A 7,992-nucleotide genomic window follows, 5' to 3' on the forward strand; every position below is an offset into this window, starting at 1 on the left:
ACGGATCTTGTGTAGGCTCCTCGTAGTCCTCATTGCATGACTGTGTCATTTTTCTAGATAAGACAAGTAAAGGATAATACATTGTATGCACTGTCTGTTGGCAATTTCGAATGTTTGATATATTACATTGTATGTCATTTTTTTTTTCATTTGTCATATCCCTTGTGCGTTAAAAATCAAGGATTTGTTTTCATGTGATGAATAAACTGACTTGAATTTGGAATATTGTTTGAAGGAAGTACCTTCTGTTCGTTCCCTTAAATTCATTACTTACTTGAATCGACACAATCGAGAAAGCCTTCAACTGTGATACGATTTTGATTTAAAAACGTTCACCATGATTTCCGGAACACATAACATTTATTTTCGATACCGAAAAACTCTGAAAGCACGATTACCTAAGCAGCAGGGGGTTTATATTTACACATGATCTCAGTCGAGGCGCCACGAAATTGATTCAATAGGATTGTCCTTAAAATTGCAGTCAATAAGTTGAATTACCTGTGTACATAATTATGTATGTAATATATATGCGTGTGTGTTGATTAGGTTGTCCACGTGTTAGCAAGATAAAAAGATAAGTAACAAAACTGGAACAAAGTTCATGCTGTATTCACCAACGGTTTATATCTGCACACAAATTTTCGAGCGTCTCGCCGCCCTTTCTCAAGTGTTGATACTGAGAGAACAATAACAAAATTAAGCCATAACAATATATTGCAACCGTGTTACCGTGTTGCGCTTTTTTCAGTTTTGTTTTTACTCCGATACGTATTGTGACGTATCTGTTTAATTACAAATAATTGATTTTTCATATACTTCATAGTCATGCTAGTCTCAGATTATTTAAAGATTATCTATTCACCAGAATTTGGAAGTTAATGTATGTGTATGCTGAAGTTTGAAAGGAATAAGAAACTGCTTGTACAAATTTTACATTACCATCACAGCGTGACGATTCAGTTTGATTTATATAAAAAAATCGAATGTTTATATTAATCATGATAATTTCAGATTATGTAAAGATTATCTATACACTAGAATTAAAGTTAATTTATGTGTATGTTGAATTTTGAAAGGAATAATGTACTGCTCTTACATCACCACCGCAGCTGCGTCCTTTGAGGAATTACTTCTGTATCAGTCGTGCCAAGTTTTTTAATGTATGCTTTATACTCACTGTCATTTCATTATGACGTCACATTGCACTGTTGCCAGGATGCGCGCTGGGTGCTAGGATGCTATATTATATATATATATAATTATTAGAAGAAAGAGTCTCAAGTACGCCATGGATCCAACGATTAGAAAAAAAAATTTATTACAAAATTTTCGGTCTGCCTCAGACCTTCGTCAGTGCAAAGACAATGATGGACAATGATCATTGTCCATCATTGTCTTTGCACTGACGAAGGTCTGAGGCAGACCGAAAATTTTGTAATAATTTTTTTTTTTTTGTAATCGTTGGATCCATGGCGTACTTGAGACTCTTTCTTCTAATAATTACAACATTCGAAGTCCAACACATGGAAAATTCCAAGATGAACATATATATATATATATATATATATGTGTGTGTGTGTGTGTGTGTGCGTGTGTGTGTGACGGAGGAATGACTCGCAGACGTTGCAGTAATGTTCACCCAAAGATAATGCAGCACCCACAACGTACGAGGCCAAACCCGCTTCTGATATATATATATATATATATATATATATATATATATATATATACATGTCATATGTGTGTGTGTGCGTGTGTGTGTGTGTGTTGCACATTTCTGTTGATAACGTTTACAAACTCTTACAATAAGACCAGACTGAGTCTCCTCTAGTCCTCTTGATGATGAAGAACAGTATTTGTATGGCGACATTATTATGTAGAGTAAGCAAAGATGCTCAGCTCCCATAATTCTTGTATGTCACACGTCATTCACAAAGTTGCTGGAAAAAAAAAAAAAAAAAAAAGGTCTTCAGTTGAGTGTTGAAGGAATCAAGATTGTTACAATTCCGTTGTGGAATTGGCAGAGTGTTCAAACGAAAAGAACACTCTGTCCTATTATGTAAAGTGTATAGGGAGTGGCATCGGTGCTCCTAAGCTAGTTCGTAATTAGCTCATGTACACATCGGTACAAATGACCTTTCTTTTTTTCTCAGTTGGTTAGGTACTTCACTCGTATTAAAAGCGGCATAATGCATAAGCTTGCCCGACGTAACAATTTATAGAATTCATGTTCAAACAAAGAATGAGCTTGCGTTTAGAGCAGGTGATCAGAATACTCCATCAGTTGACAATTTAGCAGGCATCCATTTCATTGTTTTGTATTGAATGCAATAACAGCCTATTTCCTTTTATATTGCGAAATACCATTCTTGCTGTCTGGTGGATGTGCTGGCAAGTACCATTTAGATAAGGATCACATGAATAATAATCGCATCACAGATGCTTATCTCAGTGAATTTACAAACCAAAATGCCTGTTGGTACAAATGACCTTTTTCTGTTCATGCGCAAAGTGGAATTACGAATTGGTCTATCGCTGAAGTTTCAAGCATTCAGCTGCCAGCTCGACCTATTGTTTGGGTATGCAGCAGAGTTATGTATAACGATTGAACGTGAGGCTTAAGTTGTTGTTGTTTTTTTCCTCCTTTCTTTTTGAATTTTGAATACCATGGTATGTGGATGTTTAGTGCCAGAAAATAAAGACCACGAGAATGTTAACAGTACGCAGATGCCGGTGAAATATTTCGGGGATTATGTTGCGATCAGTGAATTGTATGTGATGGAACTGACGTTTACAAGAGATAGGGATGTCAGTTTCAATGTCTCGGCAGTTTCAGTGCCGTGGAATTCTTGACGTTTCATAGGGTACGTCTTCATGTAACAAAGCTTACGAGTATTATAGACGATGAGATCTTTTCATTCTGTCTGAAGGCCATGCGTACAGTGGTATCGAATCAGTCCTTGATCGTTAGTCAATAGAGGGTGCGACTCAGGAGAGCTACTAGCCGGTGGGTGTGGTCGTCTACCACACCCACCGACTAGCAACTCTCCTGAGTCGCGCCCTCTATTGACTAACGATCAAGGACTGATTCAGGCTAAAAATACGTCGCCCGCTGGACTATAATAGGGTGTGGTGGCACGGGCGCTGATCGCGGAGGTTGAGAGCAGTTTGGCGGTGAGGACAATTTTTTTGTTTCTTTTTTTTTCTGTTCCACGAAAGGATGTATAATGTTTGAAGGTTGGGTTTAAGCTGTCTTTTGAGTTTTGAAGCCAGAAAGAAAAGACCTCTGTTCCTCCCACCTCCCCCCCCCCCCCTCTCTCTCTCTCTCTCTGTCATTTTGGAGTTTGGTGACTTTAAGGCTTTTTGATTTATCATGGAAAAGTGAACAGTTGATAACATATGTCATTAGACGCTTTTAATATTGAGAAACAAAGGTGATAAAAGAACCGTCAATAACTAGAACGAAGTTAAAAGTGTGTGTCATATAAACTGAAAATAGTATTGAAAACTAGTCTGTTTTATTCTTATGGGACATCATGTATGTCACGCCACCGTACCACTAGGTGTTACAAAAATATTTCCCACTTTTGATCCTTGATATTTCGAAAACTATATATCAGATAACACTGTCATTGAAAGAGTAATAACTGAATAGTGTACAATTCAGTTAGAGGTGATTTGAACATGAAAGCATAAATCAGTTTCAATAGATCCATGATTAATTTTGAAGTTAAATTCCAGATTTTGGTCAAATTTTAGCCCGCTGTACAAAGTTGAACTTTACTCAGGAACCAATAATGTGTATGTTTTTGCTTACAATGACCCTGAACAATAGACATGAATACCACGAATGCCACCTCTCAGAGCTCTGCTGACTAGGCTCTGGTCTCTTGCTCCAAGGCACATGCATGCTTTATTCAGATTTTGATTATGATTGATTGCCCTGGGCACTGCTAGTCTGAATTAATGGCAAAGGGTAAAATGAATGCACATGAAAAATAAGCACATGTTTTCATACACTTGCTTGCATACACTACATTTCAGGATGAATAGAGACTAGCTGTCAATGTAGAATTTCTCATGAATATGTAATAGAGCATTCAAGCCCTGGCCATTGTCCAGGATCAGTGTCTGGGTGTTAGCCCCACACTCCCATACACACCAATTGACGCCTGTGTAAAGTTGAAATTTTGTATAGAGGGTTGAAAATAGAGCTAATTTTTGAATCCTAACTTAAAAATGAATCTTGAATTTAATGTAACTGATTTATGCTTTCATTTTCAAATTGCCTTCCAACAAAATTGTACACTATTCAGTTATTGTTCATATCGATGCCAGTGTTTTCTGATATCAGTTCAGTTCAGTTCAGTTCAGTTTTTATTTCTGCATTTCAAAATCAATACAAATCAACAAATCAACAAAATACTTACATAGTCATTTGCACAGCTAATATTCGTAACGTTTGGATCTTACATACATTTTCTTTTTTTCAAGAACGAATATCATATATGAAAGGAAGCAATAGGAAATGATAAAAATGAAATGCAGGGGACCATCATCATAAGCTAAGCTTGACGAGGAAGATGGCCCCAGTTAAGAGATACATAAAGAAAATCTTGCCACTCACTGAGTGGGGGGTAATTGTGCGAAGGGCACAATAAAGAGATACATAAAGAAAATATTGCCACTCACTGAGTGGGAAGTAATTGTGTGAAGGACGTGCGGTGCAGTGATGCGGTGTGCATTGTGTTGGGATGAATCTTGGTTTGTACGTTGAGTGTTATTTTGTGTATCAGTGTGATGAGGTGAATGTTACTTCAGTTATGGCCGTGAACTCATTGTTTAGGGTGTTTGTTGACCAGGTGGTATGAATATTTATGTGTCAGAAGTATACTGGATTATGAGGGTGTTTTTTAGTTCTCGTTTGAAAATGTTCAACGACGTACATTGTTTTAAATTAGGTGGTAAAGAATTCCAAATATCTGGTCCATTATGTTTTAATGATTTTTGAGCTAAAATGATTCTGGGGTTTTCGAGATGGTAATCGGACGACTGACGTGTTGGATATGAATGAACGGTGGAATTTGGAGTGAAGAAACCATCAAAAATTTTTGGAGGACAATTAAATGTATATTTATACATAAAAACAGCAGTTTGATTTTAAAGGTGTGAAGATCCTCAATTTTCAGTGTTTTTAGTTGACGAAATAGGGGATTGGATGGGGATAAGTAACGGGAATTGGTAATCAAACGTACAGCACGTTTTTGGAGGGTAAGAATTGGATTAATTTTAGTTGAGCCACAGTTTCCCCAAACGATATTGCAGTATGTGATATGTGGTAAGATCAATGCATTATATAGAATAGTCAGGGAATTTTGAGAAATGAAGTTTTTCAGTCGATATAAAATTCCTACAGTTCTTGAGACAGACGTGTGGATATTATGAATGTGATCGTTCCAAGTTAAACTCGAGTCAATTATAATTCCTACAAATTTAGTAGATCTTACTTCAGTTAAGGATAATCCATCAATATTAATATTATAACTGCTGTTAATGTTCTGTGAAGCAGTAGGTTTGAAACGTGTAAAATTTGTTTTAGAGACATTAAGGGATAATTTATTACATATAAACCATTGGGAGACTTTGTCTATTTCCGTGTTCAGAGTATTAAACAGTGTTTCGAGGTTCTCATGGGAGAAAAAAAAATATTAGTATCATCCGCAAAAAGTATGAATTTAAGAGTTTTTAATGTATTTATTACATCATTGATATATACAAGGAACAGTAGGGGGCCAAGAATTGATCCCTGGGGAACACCACATACAATATTAGAATTCGGAGATTTGGATGACTTAAATAGTACATATTGCTTTCTGTTGGATAAATAATCAATAATCCAAGAAAGTGCTAAACCACGAATACGATATCTTTTTAATTTGTAAATCAATATATCATGATCTATGGTATCAAAAGCCTTTGATAAATCCATGAAAATTCCTATAAAGTGTTTTTTATTTGCAAAAGATTCAGTAATCTTATCTAACAATTAAATTATAGCTAAATCGGTGGAATGGCCCTTTCTAAATCCAAACTGATTAGGTATAAGAAGGTCATTTACATGAAGAATGTACAGGCGTTTATGAATAATTTTTTCCAGAATTTTAGAAATACTAGGTAATAACGATATTGGTCTATAATTTGTTAAAAGAGAAGGGTCGTCTTTTCTTTTGAAAATTGGAACTACTTTCGCAATTTTTAATGAGTTTGGGCATATTCCAGAAGACAGTGAAAGATTGAAAATGTAAGATAAAGGTGTGGTTATTTGTTTGATGATTTTCTTCAGTATATAAACACTTATTTCATCATGGCCACTAGATCTACTTGGCTTTAATCTGTTAACAATCTCCAGTATTTCTTCCTCATCTGTTGGGGTAAAGAAAAGGGATTTGTCGCAGTTTGGTGGAAGAAATTCAGTAAAGTTTGAATGAACATGTTTGTTTTTTATTTTTGAAGCTAATTGGGGGCCAATATTTACGAAGTATGAGTTAAAAGCATCAGATATTTCATCAGGGTTTGTGAGTTCTTTGTTGTCATTATAAAAAACGGACGATGTTTCCTTATTATTTTTACCTGTTATTTCATATATAGTTTCCCATAAGCCATTTACGTTATCCTTTTGATTATCAAACTTATCAGAATAATACATTTTACGAGAAATACGAATCAAGTTACTGAGTATATTTCTATACTTTTTGTAATCTGTAAAATGTTTTGTATTGTGGGTAGTAATTGCCAGTTTATACAATTTATTACGGGTTTTTATTGAATTGATGATTCCCTTTGTAATCCAGGGCTGTTTGTTCTTTCTACGTGTTTTTTTCTTAACTAAAGGAATTTTTTTCGATGATAATAATATAAAAGTTTATCTAGGAAAATATCATAAGCTTTATCGGCGTTATTTTGAAGATACACTTCTTTTATTTATTTATTCTCCACTCATGGGATGGATTGCCCTGGTCAGCTAAAAGCTGGTTTTCACAGGGGTCCAACCAAAATACAAAACATGCCATCAGTACAAACAACGAATCAATCAATAATATACAACTGAAATTACATAAAAAAGCCAGAATGGCATAAGCTATACAATTTTAACTAAGGAAAAAAAAAAACCTACATACTAAGAAATTAGAAACCATATAATATAATCAACATCAAAAATCGAGGAATGGGGGTGGGGGATGGGTGAGAAAAATCGTTCTTGTACAATCTCAAATAATCTACTAATTTCGTTGACTCATTATCCTGCAAAAATAGGTATATCGGGGCTGTGATTTACGTAGCGTTTGAATGCTTCAATTGATACAATTGTTGAAGGATAATTAAGCTCATTCCAAAGTTTGGCCCCTCGATAAGATAGGGACCGTTTACCATAGTTGGTCTTCGGTTGAATGAGTTTCAATTTGGATGGGCCGGACCTTGTGCTATAAGTAGTCTGTCGAAAACAAAACATTTGATTTAAATAGGGAGGGTATAATTCATGTAATGAACGGTACATTGTACATGCTAGTTGTTTAGCCCATCTCACATATAGCCGATCTAATTTCAATGTATCATATAAATTATCAGAAGATGCATATAATCAACATTCATAACAATACGAAGTGATCTATTTTGCAGTATTTGTAATTGCGAAAGGTAAGATTTGGAGGCATTTGCCCAAACCGGACTACAATAATCAAAGTGACATTGCAAAACTGATTTATAGAATCACAAAGCAGTGTCATTACTAATATACGGCCGCAATCTCTTGAGAAGATACATACATTTAATAACTTTTTTCTTAACATGATCGACCTGATTATGCCATAAAAGGTTTTGGTCAATAACAATCCCTAAATACTTACAAGCTTCAACCTTTCTAATTTCACTGTCATCTATATAAACATGGCAATCATTAAAGAGGTTATTAACTCTTGTAGCCTTTGGCGT

This window comes from Diadema setosum, chromosome 14 (assembly GCF_964275005.1).
Source record: "Diadema setosum chromosome 14, eeDiaSeto1, whole genome shotgun sequence".
NCBI classification, from domain to species: domain Eukaryota; kingdom Metazoa; phylum Echinodermata; class Echinoidea; order Diadematoida; family Diadematidae; genus Diadema; species Diadema setosum.